General features: G+C 42.9%; 1 long non-coding RNA gene across 1 annotated transcript in view; it reads left to right on the top strand.

Moving 5' to 3' along the window:
* The first annotated feature begins 2100 nt into the window (after positions 1 to 2100).
* Positions 2101 to 18458, top strand: part of LOC129534400 (uncharacterized) — a 33783-nt gene continuing 17425 nt past the window's right edge. Inside the window, exon 1 of the long non-coding RNA XR_008680997.2 lies at positions 2101 to 2531. This is a non-coding gene — a long non-coding RNA (uncharacterized lncRNA). The remainder of the gene's footprint in view (positions 2532 to 18458) is intronic.

Raw genomic sequence — 18458 nt, forward strand, 5'->3', positions numbered from 1 at the left:
TACCTGCAAGCCCCGGGCAGGGAGGGGCTTAGCACCTGGGCCAGCAGCTGCTGTGCTCGATTGCTTGCCGGGCCTTAGCTGCCTCCTCGTGGGGCAGGGCTTGGGACCTGCAGCCCGCCATGTCTGAGCCTCCCCCACCCTCTCCTGACGGGCTCCTGCGCGGCCTGAGGCTCCCCTACGAGCGCCGTTCCCTGCTCCATGGGGCGCCCAGTACCATCGACCGCCCAAAGGCTGAAAAGTGTGGGCGCACAGCGTGAAACTGGCAAGCAGCTCCACCTGCAGCCCCAATGCCAGATCCACTGGGTGAAGCCAGCTGGACTCCTGAGTCTGGTTGGGACTTGGAAAATCTTTATGTCTAGCTAAGGGATCGTAAATACACCAATCAGCACTCTGTATCTAGCTCAAGGTTTGTAAACACACCAATCAGCACTCTGTGTCTAGCTCAGGGTTTGTAAAAACACCGATTGACACTCTGTATCTAGCTAAGGTAGTGGGGAGGTGGAGAACTTTTGCCTCTAGCTCAGGGATTGTAAACGCACCAATCAGCACCCTGTGAAAATGGACCAATCAACTGTCTGTAAAACAGACCAATCAGCTCTCTGTAAAATGAATTAATCAGCAGAATGTGGGTGGGGCCAGATAAGAGAATAAAAGCAGACTGCCTGAGCCAGGAGTAAAAACTTGCTCCACTATCCTTGCACATTATGGTGCTTATGTTTTTTGGGTTTAGGCTGCTTTTATGAGCTGGCAGACTGTGAAGGTGTGCAGCTTTACTCCTGAAGCCAGCAGAAGCTATGAACCCACCAGGAAGAAAAAACAATTCTAGTGTATGTTGCTTTAAGTGTGGTAACACTCACCACGAAGTATATGCAGTCTTTACTTCTGACCCGGCATAGACCATGAACTCCCCAGAAAAACTGACCGCATCAGAACATCAGAAGGAACAAACTCCAGACACACTCTCCTTAACTGTAACATTCACTGTGAGGGGCTGTGGTTTCATTGTTGAAGTCAGACCAATTCTGGACACAGTGGTAGTGAGAGATAACGGTATGACAACAGCCTCCACTTGCTCTCAGTTCCTCTGTCCTCTGCTCATTCTGGTTGTGCTTGAGCCTTTCAGCTCAGTGCTGTACCGTGGGAGCTCTTTAGCTGACTGAGGCCGGAGGCAGCTGCGTCGGGTTGCAGGGAGGTGTGGCAGGAGAGGCACGGGCGGGAACCTATGCTGCACGCAGGTGGGCGTGGTGAGCATTGCACTGAGAGCGGCAAGGGGCTTAGCACCTGGGCCAGCAGGTATGGAAGGTGTGCTGGATTCCCGCAGCAGTGCTGGCCCACTAGTTCTGTGTTCAATTTATTGCTGGGCCTTAGCTGCCTCCTGGCAGGCTATGTATGGCTCAGGACCAGCAGCCGGTCATGCCTGAGTCTCCCCAACTTTTTGTGGCCTCCTGTGCCGCTTGAGTTTCCCAGATGAGCACTGCCCCCTGCTTCAGGGCACCTGGTCCCATCCACTGCCCAAGGACTGAGGAGTGGGGGGTGCATTGTGTGGGACTCGCAGGTAGCTCCACCTGCAGCCCCGGTGTGTGATTCCACTAGGTGAAGCCAGTTGGGCTCCTGAGTCTAGTGGGGACTTGGAGAATCTTTGTCTAGCTAAGGGATTGTAAATACACCAATCAGCACACTGTGTCTAGCTCAGGGTTTGTGGATGCACCAATCGGCACTATCTGGCTCAAGGTTTGTAAATGCACCGATCAGTACTCTTGGCTGCAAAGTTTGTAAATGCACCAATCAGCGTTCTGTCTACAAGGTTTGTAAATGCACCAATCAGCACTCTGGCTACAAGGTTTGTAAATGCATCAATCAGCACTCTGTCTAGCTAAGGGTTTGTAAATACACCAACTGACACTGTGTCTAACTAATCTAGTGGGGAGGTGGAGAACTTTTGTGTCTAGCTGAGGAATTGTAAATGCACCAATCAGCACCCTGTCAAAACGGACCAATCAGCTGTCTGTAAAACAGACCAATCGGCTCTCAGTAAAGTGGACCAATCAGCAGGATGTGGGTGGGGCCAGATAATAAAAGCCGGCTCCCCGAGCCGGCAGTGGCAACCCGCTCGGGTCCCCTTCCACCCCGGAAGTTTTGTTCTTTCGCTTTTTGTAATAAGTCATGCTGTTGCTCACTGGGTCCACACTGCTCTTGTGAGCTGTAACACTCACCGCAAAAGTCTGCAGCTTGACTCCTGAGCCAGCGAGACCAGGAGCCCACCAGAAGGAAGAAACTCCGAACACATCTGAATATCTTCTGGAAGGAACAAACTCCGGACGCGCTACCTTTAAAAACTGTAATACTCACCGCAAGGGTCTGCGGTTTCATTCATGAAGTCAGTGAGACCAAGAACTCACCAATTCCGGACACAGTGGGAGCAAAGGCATGGCAGGAGGAGAAAACTGCGTGTGTGAGGAATAAAAACAACATGTTGCAATTGAGGAAGGCGTGAATTTATGGGGAGAATACAGAGATGAAGACTTAAAACGGTAAGAGAGGGCGGGTGCAGTGGCTCACGCCTGTAATCCCTGCACTTTGGGAGGCTGATGGTGGGTGGATCACTCAAGGTCAGGAGTTCAAGACCAGCCTGGCCAACATGGTGAAACTCCATCTCTACTAAAAATACAAAAATTAGTCCGGGCGCAGTCGCCTGCGCCTATAGTCTCAGCTACTTGGGAGGCTGAGGCGGGAGAATCGCTTGAACCACGAGGTGGTAGGTGCAGTGAGCTGAGATCATGTCACTGCACTCCAGCCTGGGTGACAGAACGAGATTCCATCTCAATAAAATGACAAAACAATATATTGGCCAAAAAAATTAATGGATTTGAGAAACATTTAGAAGGTGCAGGTGACAAAATAGATTGGCTCGTGGGGAGAGAAGGGTATAGGGAAGAATACAGGTAAGAAAAGAAAACAGCCCGGGAGAAGATAAGGAGAGAATAGATGGTCGTGCCATTTATTTAACTAGGGAAGAAAAGCAGGTGTAGTCTAGAGACCAGATTATTGCATTTTGAACATGTTGAGTCTCCTGCAATATCCAGCTGGAGACGACAGGTCCTTCCATCTCTCCTCCCTCACCTCCAGCCATGCTCCTCTTGTATATTTCCTCTTCCATGTTCTCCCTCCTGAGTCCAAGGCCTCCCAACCTCAGGTCTTAAATTCGCATCAAAGAAAGCAAACAAATTTTTTAAAACCAAATAAATGAAAATGATTGATTATACTCCCCAGAGAAAGCATTCACAGCAAGACATGTGGCAAACTATTTCATATCAGAATCAAGCATCTGTAGTTGGATTATGGCCTCTGGTCTGGAGCTTCTCCCAAACGATGAGTGGGTAATTAATCCTGTATCTGCTGAGGAAAAATGGTCAGTGGGATCTGTCTCAGGAGACCTCAAGAAAGTAACGCCTCTCGAGTAGCCGAGGCGGGGCGGATCATGAGATGAAGAGTTCGAGACCATCCTGGCCAACATAGTGAACCCTGTCTCTACTAAAAATACAAAAATTGGTTGGGCGTGGTGACACGCGCGTGTAATCTCAGCTGCTCGGGAGGCTGAGGCAGGAAAATCACTTGAATCCGGGAAGCAGAGGTTGCAGTGAGCCGAGACCGTGCCACTGCAGCCACTGCACTCCAGCTTGGCAATAGAATGAGGTTCCGTCTCAAAAAATTAAACTGACGCTTCCCCAACTTATATAATTGCAGAATTCATTCAAGTTAACTATTAATATGCTGTTATGGATTGAATTGGGACCTCCTCAAAATTCATGTATTGAAATCCTAACCCCAGTACCTCAAAATAAGACCTTACTTGGAAACACGATCTTTACAGAGGTAATCAAGTCAAATGAGGTCATGAAGGTGGGTTGTATTCCAAAATGAATGGTATCCTTATAAAGAGGGACACAAAAATTGGCACAGAAGGAAGACATGTTAAGAAAATGGGCATCCACAAGCCCAGGAGAGATGCCTGGAACAGATCCTTCCTTCTCAGTCCTCAGAGGGAACCAACCCTGTTTGGACTTCGAGCACAACTGTGAGACAATCCATTTCTTTAAGCCATCCAGTCTGTGGCACTTGGTGACAGCAGACCCAGAAAACGAATGTCCAGGAACACACTTAGGGGAAACACTGAGGAAGGGACAGCATAGCCTGCCTGATGGACCATAAAAAAGTAAGAGTTACTATCTCATTATTTGATTTCAAGGTGGAATAAATAAAATCATTATATAATCATAAAAGGTATAATAAACAAGGGCCTGAGAATACCAGAACATCACAAAAGGAAAAAATAGGCAGAAACAGAACGATAATTTGAAATGTCAGTATTTCATATAACAAATCAGGAGTATTCAGATTTGATGAAGAAAGTACAGAGTTGATTAGTGTAATAAATTAGATAGAATTAACAGTCATGCATTTGATAGAATACATGATAGAATCATATCAGAAGCTAATATACTTTTTGCCATGAATGTGTCATCAAAAATATCAAAGCACAAAAATTTCTTCATATAAAGAAAAAGATTCTCCATACTACTTTCCCAAAGTAAAAAGGCATACAATTTGAGATAAAAAAAATTCAAAATTCCTTAAAATTTTTAACTAATCTCCTAAATAACCTACATTAGAGAAGAAATCTACAAATAACCCCAATATATTCTAAAAAATATATAGTCATATTATATAATGCACACACATTGATCAATAATATATAAAGTGCATATGGCTAATGCATAATTGTGTAAGCAATATACAAGGAAATGCATCAAAATAATCATGTTGTCTTTGCGTTGTGGAAGTGAGCCATAATTTTTCTTACTGTATGAATTTTCTAAACTATCTCCTTTTTTGTTTTTTGGGGGTTTTTTTGTGTGGTTTTTTTTTTTTTTGAGACAGTCTTGCTCTGTTACCCAGGCTGGAGTGCAGTGGCGTGATCTTGGCTCACTGCAACCTCTGTCTCCTGGGTTCAAGCAATTCTCCTGCCTCAGCCTCCCAAGTAGCTGGGATTACAGGCACGTGCCACCAAGCCTAGCTAATTTTTTGTATTTTTGTAGAGATGGAGTTTTGCCATGTTGGCCAGGCTGGGCTCAAATTCCTGACCTCAGGTGATCTGCCCCCTTGGCCTCCCAAAGTGTTGGGATTGCAGGCGTGAACCACTGTGCCCGGCCTATCTCCTTTTTAAAAAAGAAGAGAGGCATTGAAAGAGTAGGAAAAGGAGAACTAATAAAGCAAGCATAAATAAAGTAGGAAAAAAACTGTAGAATCAGTAACAGAAGATTCTTTGACAATTTTTTAAAGTGTTAATCATTGAAATAAAAGGAAAACCCAAATTATTAATATTCAGTGTAAGAAAAAGCTATAATTTAAACCAAAATTTTTTATTTCACTGAAATGGAGTGATTTTTTTTCAATTATGACGTTAAAACCCTTTACAACTGACCGGGCGCAGTGGCTCACGCCTGTAATCCCAACACTTTGGGAGGTCAAGGAGGGTGGATCACTTGAGGTCAGGAGTTCGAGACCAGCCTGGCCAACATATAGCAAAACCCTGCATCTACTAAAAATACAAAAATTAGCTGTGTGTGGTGGCCTGTGCCTGTAGTCCCAGCTACTTGGGAAACTGAGGTAGGAGAATCGCTTGAACCCAGGAGGCAGAAGTTGCACTGTGCTGAGATCATGCCACTGCACTCCAGCCTGGGTGACAGAGCGAGACTCCATCTCTGAAAAAACAAAACAAAACAAAAAACACTTTTACAATTAAAATGAAATGAGTGAGTTTTGACAAATATAAATCACAAAAGCTAATAGAGCTAGCACAAATACAGTCTATTCCCACTGAGGCAGCCTCCTGCATCAGCTCATGAGATTTCCTAAGAACTTCATTAAAAAGTGGTCTGTCGGCACCAGTTATGTGGGTTATTCCACCCTTGAGTGAAAAACTAACAGGAGATGATTTATTATAATAGACTCCTTATAGTAGGGGGAAAAAGCTAACATAAATAAATAGAAAAAAATTATAAAGGAAAGGAGGAGGAGAAAGGCACTTGGCCTTGCTGAATTCGCGGATCTTTCAAATAACAAAGATTTGTGTCACATGTTAATTGTTGCAAAAAATTGAAAAAGGCAATATGTTTCTGAACTGATTTTATAAATTAAACATGGATTTATTTCCCAATCCTAAGACCAATATCAAAAGGAGAAAATTATAATTTCCAGCATATGTGCAAAGGAAGAAAGAGGGAGTAAGGAGGGCTGAAGAAAGGGGGAGATAGGAGAGAGGAAGGAAGTGAGGAAGTAAAGGAAAGAAACAAGGAAGAAAATGAAATCATTCCAAATACTTAAAAATAAATTGTCACTGATCATGAAGGAAAATTTATTCCAAGAATGCAAGGTTGATATAATGCATAAAACATTATCAAGATAATTCATCATATTAACAAGGCATAAAGTAAAAATCATATAACTATACATAGGCAGGTACAAAAAAAGTATTTGATTAAATACAAAATATTTTCTTGATTAATACCCCTAGGAATTCTTCTTTCTTAATATGATAAAGAATATATATTTAAAACTGATAATAACTATTACACTTAGCATAGAACATTAGAAATGCTCAGGCCAGGTGCAGGGACTCACACCTGTAATCTCAACACTTTGGGAGACCAAGGCAGGAGGATCAATTGAGGCCAGTCATTCAAGACCAGGCTGGACAACATAGTGAGACCCATGTTTTGACAAAAAATAAAAAGTATATCAGCCAGACATGGTGGTGTGCCTGTAGTCCCAGCTACTCGGGAGGCTGAGGTGGGAGGACTGCTTGAGCCCAGGAGTTTGAGACGACCAGCTGGGCAACATAGGAAGACCCTGTCTCTACAAAAAATTTTTTTAAATTAGCAGGTGTTGTGGTGGTTACCTGTGGTTCCAGATACTCAAGAGGCTGAAGTGGGAGGATTGCTTTAGCCCAGGAGGTCAAGGCGCAGTGAGTCATGATCACACCACTGCACTCCAGCCTGGTGACAGAACAAGACCCTATCTGTAAATAAATAGATAAATACCCTTAGGATCCATCTTTGAAATTAGGTTGTTGCAGTAAATTAAAATGGAGACGAGACCTGAAGAACCCCTGAGCAGACAAAGCTAATTAGGCCCCGTGAGTGACTAACCTTGCTTGATTTGTTAACATAAGCCAAACTTAGCTTGAGCAATGTCTTGCAAATACTTATGTCAAAGAAAAGCAGAACTTCAGCTCAACCAATTGGAAGCAGCCAGCAAAATTAAATTATATAACTAGGGACTTTCCAGAGGGATAGATCAAGTAAGGCAACTTTATAACTGTAACCAACCAAATATTTTCTTTGTATTACTTACAAATTCACTCTATAAAAGTCTGTTCTTGACACTTCAACAGAGCCCAAAAACCTCTCAGTTTGGCGCTTCCCAATTCATGAATTACTGTTTGCTCGATTAAACTCTTTAAAATGTTATTGTGTTTCAATTTACCTTTTAACAAGCTAACATTGATTCATATTATAAAAATCTGGTATTTTTTACAGTTATACAAAATCTGTATATTTTTGTAGTTATTTTTAAAAAACCTGTATATTTTTTACAATTGGGACTGTATACAGACAAGTGTACTAACAATAGTTGGTAAGCTATAGAGTGGTATGCCTTTCCAGAAAGCAGTCAGGCAATATTTGAAAGCATTATAAGGTGAAGCTGGTGGCTCACACCTATAATCCCAACACTTTGAGAGTCTGAGGTGGGAGAATCGCTTGAGCCCAGGAGTTTGAGAACAGCCTGGGCAACACAGGGAGATCCATCTGTACAAAAAATAAAAAAATTAACTGAGCATGGTGGTGCATGCCTGCAGTCCTAGCTACTCAGGAGGCTGAGATGGGAGAATCACTTGGACCCAGGAGATCGAGGCTACATTGAGCAGAGATCGCACCACTGCACTCCAGCCTGGGTGACAGGGAGAGACCCTGTCTGAAAAAAATAAAATAAAATAAAAAGCAGTACAAAATGATTTTGCAAGTTGACAAAATAAAAATAATTTAGATCTATAATCCCATTCCCCCCAAAATGCCAAATTTTAAAAATAATTCATGCAAGAATGTTCATGGCGACATTTTAATAGGAAGATGTTAGAAACAGCAGCCTCACATACCCAAATGCCCAACGGTGAGTGATGCCTACACCGGATGACTGTAAATGTCACGCGAAGTCTCTCTTGTCTCTTACATGCACTGACTCAGCGAATAACAGCACCACCCAAACAGTAACCCAACAGAGAAACCCAAGAATTCTTCCTTTACCTTATTCCAGCCCTCTCCCATGTATTAGCTGCCTAACTTGTTTCTGCCTCCAATGTCACCCTCCTCCAACTCATCTTCCACAGTGGTGCCACAGCGCTAATTCTGAAATTCAAACCTCCCTGTCCCCCTCCCCACGATTGCCTATAAGTTAAAATCCAAACAGCATGGTGTCCAAAGTCCTCCAAGACCCGACCCTACCTGCCAGTTTGTTTCTTCACCCTCACACACCCTATTCGCTAACCATCTGGACTGTTTACAATTCGACGAGTCCATCGTGCTCTTTACAACCCTGTGCTCTGCCTAGATTGCCTTTCCTGGCCTTCTCATCCTCCTGACAAAGTCTCCTCATCTTTTAACCTTAACTCAGCTTTCAAGTCCTCATATACCCCTCCTAATGTAGCAGGGTTGAAAGACATGCACTTCCACTAAGGTATGCAAAAATGTGTGATTTTATTTATTTTCTTTCTATTGTATTATTTCTGCTAATAATAGGGGTAGTGGAGTGGGAGCAACCCAACTTGTCCATTAAATGTAATTCTGTTTCTTTAGCTTTAAAACTGTTACTTTAAGGAAGAGAGAGAACCTCCTCCTGAGACCAGAAGATCCAACATTTTATTAAACAATTTCTTTCCTTTCTTTTTCTTTTTTTTTTTGAGACGGAGTCTCACTCTGTTGCCCAGACTAGAGTGTAGTGGCACAATCTTGGCTCACTGCAACCTCTGCCTCCTGGTTTCAAGCAATTCTCCTGCCTCAGCCTCTCAAGTAGCTGGGATTACAGGTACCCGCCACCATGCCTGGCTAATTTTTGTATTTTTAGTAGAGACAGGGTTTCACTATGTTGGCCGGGCTGGTGGTTTCAAACTCCTGATCTCAAGTGGTCCGCCCACCTCGGCCTTCCAAAATGCTGGGATTACAGGCATGAGCCACCGTGCCCAGCCAATTTCTTTCCTTTCAAAGGAACTCATGCACTTCCAACACTTCCCAAGATGGCATCTAGATGCAGAAAAATATGTCTCTTCATTCCAGTGAGGTGACATGCTTCAGATTCCTCCCTGGCTGTGTCGACATGTCATTTGCCTTAGCAGGTTTCTGAATATCCTGAAGTGGTAGCTGCTGAGATGTGGCTTGTCCAGCTTGGTTTGTTTTAACTATTGTGATGATATCATCAGCAGAAATCCAAGACCTCTGGCATCCCTGGTTGAGAAGCCCCATATTCTGAAGCCTCCTCATTTTTGAGCCCAGGAAGCTTTTCTGGCCCCTGTCCTTCCACTCTTTAGAGCCCTGCACTGAGGCTGCTGGAGCTTCTGGGTGTCTTCAGTGCTGTGTGCAGGCTGTAGGCACCTGGTGCACTGTCTCACACCCCTATATTTAGATTTGTCCTTTGCCAATGCTATTCTACTGTTCTTGTGTCATATTGGATGTGGTGATGTGATGAATTACCCCCAAATAATGTCCAAAGAAGCAGGAATCTACCCCAATATTCTGCATTGCCACAAAACTACCTGGGTGTTCCTATACCCTCCTCAACTCTGAAGGAGGAGTCCAACATTCATCACTAAAAACTCTTGCCCTTTTTCTCCTCTCTCGTGGGTGCCTTCTGTTAGTGCTGGAATGGGTTTCTAATCTCCCTTCCTGATTTACAAGAGCCCTCTACATCAGTGAATATAAATCGCCTGAGGATCCTATTAAAATGCAGACTCCAATTCAATCATTCTGGAATCTGGCCTGAGAGTCTGCATTTCTAACAAGCTCCCTGGTGATGCCAACCAGGCTGCTCAATGACCACCCTTTGAGAAGCAAGCCTGATCAGTCCTTCTCTTTCACGAGATTGTATTTACTTCCCCCACTCCACGTCTGCAGGACAATGATAGCAGGCAAGGTGCAGGGAAAGGAAATAGGTGATCAATGGGAAAATACGTCAGGAGGTGCTTCAGGAATGTCATCTCAGTTACTCAGACCACCGCCACCTTTTCCTCTCCCACTGGTACCACTGCTCCTTCCTGGGGACTCCTCACAGGCTATAGAAGTTTCAGTCATTGCCCATGTATTTGATGATGTGTTTCTCCCAAACTATACTATCATTTTCTTGAAAGCATAGAGCAGAATTCCCAAACTGGTGGCGACAGGCTGCATATGGCCCCACAGATGTTTTATTTTACCATCACAGTGTTTTTAAAATATATAAGTTAGTGCCAAATGTAAAGCACTAATCCTCAACCCCAACTGCACACTAGAACCACCTGGAACACTTTCCGAAACATGTCAGTGTTTGAATCCCACCCCCTTAATGATTGAGCTTCATTCTGCCTGGGAAGGGTCCTAGATGTCAGTATCTGTTTTTAATAAGCTTTTCACTTTAGAACAGTTTTAGATTTACACAATTATTGCAAAGACAATACAGAGTGTTTCCATATACCCCACATTCAGTTTCCTCTCTTATTAACATCTTACATTAGTATACTACCTTTGTCACAATTAATAAATTCATATTTACACATTATTATTAACCAATATCATACTTTATTCAGATTTCCTCAGTTCTTCCCTGATGATCTTTTCTGTTCCAGGATCCCATCTAGGACACCACATTCTATTTAGCTGGTGCGTCTCCTTAGGCTCTTCTTGGTCATCATAGTTTCTCAGACTTACCTTGGATTTGATGATCAAGACAGTCTTGGGGAGTGCTGGTCAGGTGTTTGTAGAATGCCTCTCATTTGGGATTTGTTTAATGTTTTTTTTCATGATTAGGCTGGGGTAGACATCAGTACTTTTTAAAAGATACCCTGGTTATCCTGCTAGTATTAAGAACCATTGATTTTTAAGGATCTGAAGTATTCATGTAATTCTAGCACTTTGGGAGGCTAAGGTGGGAGGATCACTTAAGGCCAGGAGTTTGAAAGTAGCCTGGGAAACATAGCAAGACCCTGTCTCTACAAATAAATACAATCTGTGTTACAAGAAAAAAAAAGAATTTGCATGAAATTTTAGACTTTGGCTTCGCTTGACTGTGGGGGGATCTGACCACATGGAGACTGCAATCTTCCATGGAAATAACAGATTGGCCATGAGAAGTGGCTGTCAGCACCCTCCAGTACTCCACAATTGGCTTTGCTATTGGCCCTCATCTTCTGAAATTCCACCACCCACGCAGACATTAACTTCATCATCTTTGATGCATAGCACCTAGCATGCTGCCTGACACTTCATGAGTGACTGACTGACTGAATGAATGAATGAATGAATTTATAAAGAATAAATGTGTGGTTACTGAAAATGGCAAACGTGTAGATTATATGATCAGAATAAAATACTGGGCAATGGGCCAGGCATAGTAGCTCATGCCTGTAATCCCAGCACTTTGGTAGGCAGAGACAGACAGGATGCTTGAGCCCAGGAGTTCGAGACCAGCCACGGCAACATGGCAAAACCCTGTATTTACTAAATGCATATATTATATTTAGTTTTACTATATATTTATATTTGCTATTATATATATAATTAGCCAAATGTGGTAGCATGCAGCTATAGTCCTGGCTACTCGGGAGGCTGAGATAGGAGGATCACCTGAGCCTGGGAAGTCAAGGCTGCAGTGAACTGTGATTGCACCACTGCCCTTTATCTTGGGTGATGGGAATGAGACTCTGTCTCAGAAAAATAAAATAAAATGAAATAAATACTGGGCTAAATATTGCAGATTGGTTTACTCAACATTCATCCTAACCTTCTTCCTATGTAATAAAATCTTGAAAGCTAAAAATTGCATTTCCCAGACTCCCAGGCAGCTAGGTCCCGTCTTGGGAAGGTAGTAGGCTGGTGCAAAAGTAATTGCGGTTTTTGCCATTACTTTTAATGGCACAAAGTAATGACAGGCTCCTCACAAAACATGGAAGGAAAAATGAAGCCTCATGAGGAGGAAACCATGCATAGGGAGATGATTTTACTGGCAAACACAGGAGTGGAGACATTTGGTTATTCTAAAACCAGCAGCTTCCTGATTGGTGCAGAGGCATCGTGGTTGTGGGGCCCATAAGCAGCCAGTCCTGTGGTGTGGTTCTGGAAAGCTGCTCTTGAAGCATAGCCTCCTCGAGTCTGCTCTTTCAATCTTCCCAACAATTTCTCTGTAAAATTACAAAATGATTTCTGTCATCGTCATTACTCATTTTGAAGGATACAATAATTGTGCAGAAGCTGCTAATTGCCTGCCTGATATCCATTCTCTTCTTCACTAACTTCTATATTTGGGAGGTATACACATGTCCTGCCTTTACAAAATGCTCTATTTCCATATTCCCTTGTAGAATGGAAGGCCAAGGAGATGAAATGGAAGACTTTGGACAGAACTTCTGGGAAAGCTCTTTAAAGCAGTCTACTAGACTGGCAAGCAGACATTCATTCTCCTCTTCTGACTTAGACATGGTATTTTTAGCTCCAGCAGCCGTCCTGTGAAGATGGGAGCACACGCTAAGGGCAGCAGAAAAGAAAGCCAGAAGGAGGTTGGATATTGATACCACCGTGGTGCCATCTTACCAGCCCTCGGCCACCTACCCCAGCCTTCCGGTTATGAGAAAGAAAAAATTAGCTTAAGCTACTATTATGTAGAGGTCTCAATTCCTAAGAGTTTAATGCATTTCCTTAAACACATATGCATGTTGCAGAATGCCCAGCTGGAAATTAAACTTTTTAAAAATTTATTTATTTATTTAGAGAAGGGGAATCTCACTATGTTGCCCAGGCTGGCCTCAAACTCCTGGGCTCAAGTGAACCTCCTGCCTCAGCCTCCCGAGTAACTGGGACTACAGGCATGTACCACCATGCGCGGCTGAAATTAAACTTTGTGGGTCTTTTTCAGGTCTGGAAAAGGGGTACCAGAAAGTCAACTTGGCTTTTTCACCTGCCTAGTCCAATCTCTTTTGAGCCATCAAAAATATCTCTCTCCATCTTCAGTGCTGCTTAAGGTTTCTGGAGACTTACCTGGGTAGCCAAGGCTGGGAGAGTGAGGAATAGCTCTATTATCTGCTAAGGAGATTTGTAATCAGCCCCTTCATGTTTTCAGAAATCCAGACAGAGCCCTAGAGACAGACTGGGGAAGGGAATGCAGTTGGGGCTCTAGATTCATGTATTTGTAGGGAGATTTCTAAATATTGTGTGTCTACTGTATGCCAGGCAGTGTCTAGGCACTGGGGTGCAGCAATGAATGAAAGATAAGATCCCTGCCCTCATGGAGTTTGCACTCTACTGGGGCCTCTGGAAGGAAGCTGAGCTGTGTTACAGAATCACCCCAGTTGAGGTGACTGTGCAGGTGAATATGGAGACAAAATCTACTCTCTGATCTCAGCCAGTGAGGGTGCTACAGCCTGCCATAGAGCCCCGCACTCTTTCAGAGAGGGTTTCTCTCCCAGGCCAGCTGTCACTCTAATCTGCCCTCCCCACTGTGATCCCAGCTGGACACATGGCTCACTGGTTTTTCTGTTACTTTGTAAGTGCAGATAAGAACTCTATCCCTCACACTTCGGGGACAGAACAGAGTAAGCTGGGGTACACTGAGCTTGGAGAAGGGGAAGTACAGGTCTGGCTAAATATTTATAAATTCTTGATTTTTTTTCCTAAGGACAGAAGTCAAATAGAATATATACCTGATTACAACCACTTATTCATTCATTTTATAATGAATATAGAATATGACCAGCAATGTGCTGGGCACTTGATCTTATTCACTTCCACAGAAACCCTGGGAGCAAAGTACTGTTATCTTCATTTTACAAACAAGGAGATCAATGCTTAGAGAAGTGAATTATCTTGATTGGGTGCTGTAAGAAATCAAAATAGATCTATCTGAGTCTAAGGCTGCATTCTTTCCACTTCATTATTCTGCCTCCCCCATGCCAGTCTGCAACTAAAGACACCGTGTCCTAGACAATATTGCCAGTCTTTTTTTTTTTTTTTTTTTTTTTTTGAGACAGAGTCTGTCTCTGTCACCCAAGCTGGAGTACAGTGGCGCGATCTCGGCTCACTGCAACCTCCGCCTCCCGGGTTCAAGCGATTCTCCTGCCTCAGCCTCCCAAGTAGCTGGGACTACAGGCGCCCACCACCACACCTGTGCCAGTCTTTATCAAGCCAACCTTGCAAATCCAAAGCATAGCCACAGCAGTCACTCAGCAGTTGCTGAAAGCTGAAGTAGCCTGTCCAGCTTGGAGGAAGGCACAGGAGCCATTATGAATCTAGGAATTTAGTACTTTTCAGTAGATCCTTCTGGAGAGTATATCCAGCCATAAGAAATATTTGACAGTGCAATAAGAATATTTGCCTTTGCTATTTTTGTCATTTACATAACCTATTCTTGCTGCGGAGAGGGCATAATGCCAATTAACTGCTTCTCTAAAGAGAGAAAAACATTTTCTTTTGCCATTTTCACCTGCTCAGTCTTTGACTAAGACTGTGCGGTCTTCAGCAATATCTGCCAGTTAATGGAAATGCACAGTCTAGGGGAAATTGGAGAAGAAAAGGAGTTGCCAGAAATTTTTTCCAGACCACTGGATCTTCCTAGAACTAATTAGCTTGAGGCATGTGAGGAATAGAGATTGTGTACGTCTTATGGTCAGTAGGGGTATAGGCTAGGCACCAACTGTTGCCCTTCCCAGGGTGAACGCACTTCCTCCCCCAGACAGAATCAGCCTCTCCCTCTGCCCGCACCACACTGGGAACATATCTCCACATTCACACTTACCACACTTGAGTTTACGTCTGCCGCCTCAGGATCAGGAATGCTGTCTTTTCATCTGTCTCTATATCAAAACTCTTTCAGTGTTGGTGGCAAAAGACAAAAACTAATTCAAACTGGCTTCAGCCAAGAAGATGGGGTGGGAGGAGAAAATCTATTGGCCCATGTAATTGAAAAGTTCGGGGCTGGGCCAGATTGATCTAGCCTGGATCTAGCAGCTCTAATAATATCTTCAGAATTCCATTTTTCTCTGTCTTAGCTCTGCCTCCCGCAGTGTGGGTTTATTTTAGGTACTATGTGGTGGCTCCTGGCCATTCCAGGCTCACGTCACCATTTCGGTAAGTAACCTCAGGAGGAAAATATCTCCCTGGTACGTCCCACTTAGGTCCTTGGTTCATTGCTATTGGAGGAACCTGAGTGACTCAGTCTACTACATGAATCGCTAGCAAGAGGAATTCCGTGCCGTGATTGGCCAGCCCTCAGTCACGTGCTCCAGCCTGGAGCTGGGGGTGGAGCCTGTCTAAGCCAAGCCGACTAAGCAGGGGTGGGTGGGAGTGGCTTCCTAAAAGAAACTCAAGGGCTGCTGCCAGAAGAAAAGGTGGAGTGGATGATAAGTGACCAATATGACACATGTTCCCGCAGCGACCCCACTGCCAAACAGGGCATGGCACACAATAGGAACCCAGAAGTCTTTATTCAGTTTATTGTTGAAGAAGGAAGTGCTGCCAGGTGCAGACTTGGGCTTAAAGCGTTCTCTGATTCAGGCATTGCTGTATAGATGGTGTTGGTAAGAGATGCCCATCACGGCTTTCTCTGCTCTCTTACTGCTCTTCTCTGTGTTTCTGACTTAGCCTGGTAAGTTGCACTTGATCCTGGGTACCTTCCTCTGTTTCACAGCATGCCATGTATTTTCCAATCATGACTAGTCTATCCTCTGTCAACTGAGAGCTCTCTAGAAGGCAGGGCCCAAGTTTCCTCCCTCCTTGGTCTACAGAGCTCAACTGGAACTGAGCTGCCTTGAGGAAACATGAGTTGGGCCAGATGCATTGTTACACCAGGATGAAGGACAAGAAGCAAAGGAATGCCAGAACTGAAATTCTATCCTACAGAGCTCCCATTCCAAACAGCCCATGACCTCTTTTCCACAATTCATCTGGATGATGTCCTGAGAATGAATCCAGTGGCCTTTCAAGATGGCAGCAGTGTATAAATAGTTACAGTGTTGCTGGTAAATTTCCGTCTCACAGTATTTTGCCAATTGACTTAGGGAATATTGTGCCTTGAGGCAGTTAAGTCCACAGCTAAACCCTGTATAGCATCTATGAGAAGATACACCCATTTCCAGGCTGCTGTGATTTTGGAGGCAGTCTTTGGCAACTCCCAAAAGAACTTGGGGTTGATGGAACCTTCCTATATTATTGAACTCCTATGCTAAATTAGCATGGCAAGATACTAGCAATCCTCTTTGTTTTCCTACACTAATGAATTAATTTTTCCTATCCTTTTAAAAAATCAATGCCCTCATTTAAAAATTTACGTGGTATGTAACAATGATTGGCTTTATCATAAAATGTGTGCTCCACAAGATAAAATAGCCAATTTCCTATTTTCACAATCCATATGCTTTTAAATAAACCTGAAATTTAGGACTCAATTTAGATACATAATCCAGTTCAAGCTTCATATATAAAGCTTGGAGTAACTAATAAACTTTCCATTTCTTATGCATTCCAAATAAGAACTTTAAAAAGAAAATAGGGAAGTAATTCATCCAGGACAGGAAACTTTGATGAGTACCTGAGGATTTGCTTTAGAATATTGCTTTAGTATACTTTAGTTACAGGAAACTGAAAGTAAAATATAGTGTTGCTTACAGTAAGTGGTGTATCCCATATGCGTGCAGTACATTTTGTAATCTTTATCTTGGTGATCTTTATACCGACAAAGAGAGTTGAGTAGGTGGTTCAATGAGTCCATTTTACAGATAAAGAAATTGAGACACAGAATAATTGTGTTTCTCAAAATCACATACGTCAAAGATAAAGCTAGCAGTCAACTCCAATCCCTTAGTTATCAGGCAGTCCAGAACTTTACTAACTCATATTTTTAGAAGCTAAGACCCGTCCAGCTTGCTTATTAACCTTTATTCTACATGCTGTTATTCTTTTCTGTCTTCCTTGAAATCCTGTTCTTGTTTGCTTCCCACATGTCAATTCTCTTCCTGACACCCGATTTTTTTTTCTAATCCTTAGTTGCCACTCAGTATAAATTGATTTCCTGTTTGTGTTCCTGAAGCTCATGAATGCATTCATTTTACCACCTAAAAGACATGAGTCCAAATCCTTGTAACACACATTGTAATGCAGTCAAGTTGTTAAATGGAGCAGAAAATGTTGCAAAAATCAAAATGCAAAGGTATACCAGTACCCAGTATACAGGTTTTATGCTACCCACTGCTGATTTCCAGAAGGCATGTGTCTGCCCTTCCCCAATGTATGTCTAAATTTGACAAATTTACCTTGTTTCAGCCAGTGTTAAATAATTATTAATTTCCCAAGAGAATAACTTCCCTTAGGTGTTATAGGAAAATGTCTTTGCCATGCCTCATCATGGCTAGGTGACAAAAGAGTTGAATCTTTGGTTTTTAAATATGCTTTTGACAAGCATAGTGCTTCATATGGCTTGTACACAATACCAAGCTCTTTTCTTGATCATTCCATTTGTTCTTTAACCTAGTGCATCTTCCAAAAAGAAAAGCATTCATTTAGCATTCACTGACTTCTAGGACTCTCTTCTAGATGCTTTCTCCCTGATCAAAAATGTATTGTTGAAAATTAAATACAGAGAATCAATAATCAATATTTGATTAGGTCTTTGATAAGAGGGTACAGCATGTTGATTGACAGCATGAGCTTCCAAGAGATGTGGATTCAGAGCTCAGCTCTGCTGCCTTGGGAAAGTCAATCGATTTCTTGTACCTATCACCTCCTCTATAAAACCGTGCTAATGATACCTACTTTCTAGCATCCTGATGAAGCTAAAATGAGATGATGTATGTAAAGTGCTTATGATACTCAAGGAATAGCAATTGTTAGAGGGTATGTTTGAAACTAAATAAGGCTATTAATTGCCCTTGTGTGTATGAGAGTATTCAAGGCCATTTCTTCCTGAGAATCAGTGAAAACTTGAGCTCTGAATCATGTTCTGTTCATTTTACATATAGAGTGTATATCAAGCATAAGATAGCAATTCACTAGGTTGTTTGATTATCATTTGAATGAGTATAAACAGTCTAGTTCTCTGTCCTGTGTGTGGTAGAGATTTATGGTTCCATAAGAAGTTAGAAAATTGATTTTCCGTCATGCAGAGAGGGGCAG

The sequence above is a fragment of the Gorilla gorilla genome, chromosome 5 (assembly GCF_029281585.2).
Source record: "Gorilla gorilla gorilla isolate KB3781 chromosome 5, NHGRI_mGorGor1-v2.1_pri, whole genome shotgun sequence".
NCBI lineage: Eukaryota > Metazoa > Chordata > Mammalia > Primates > Hominidae > Gorilla > Gorilla gorilla.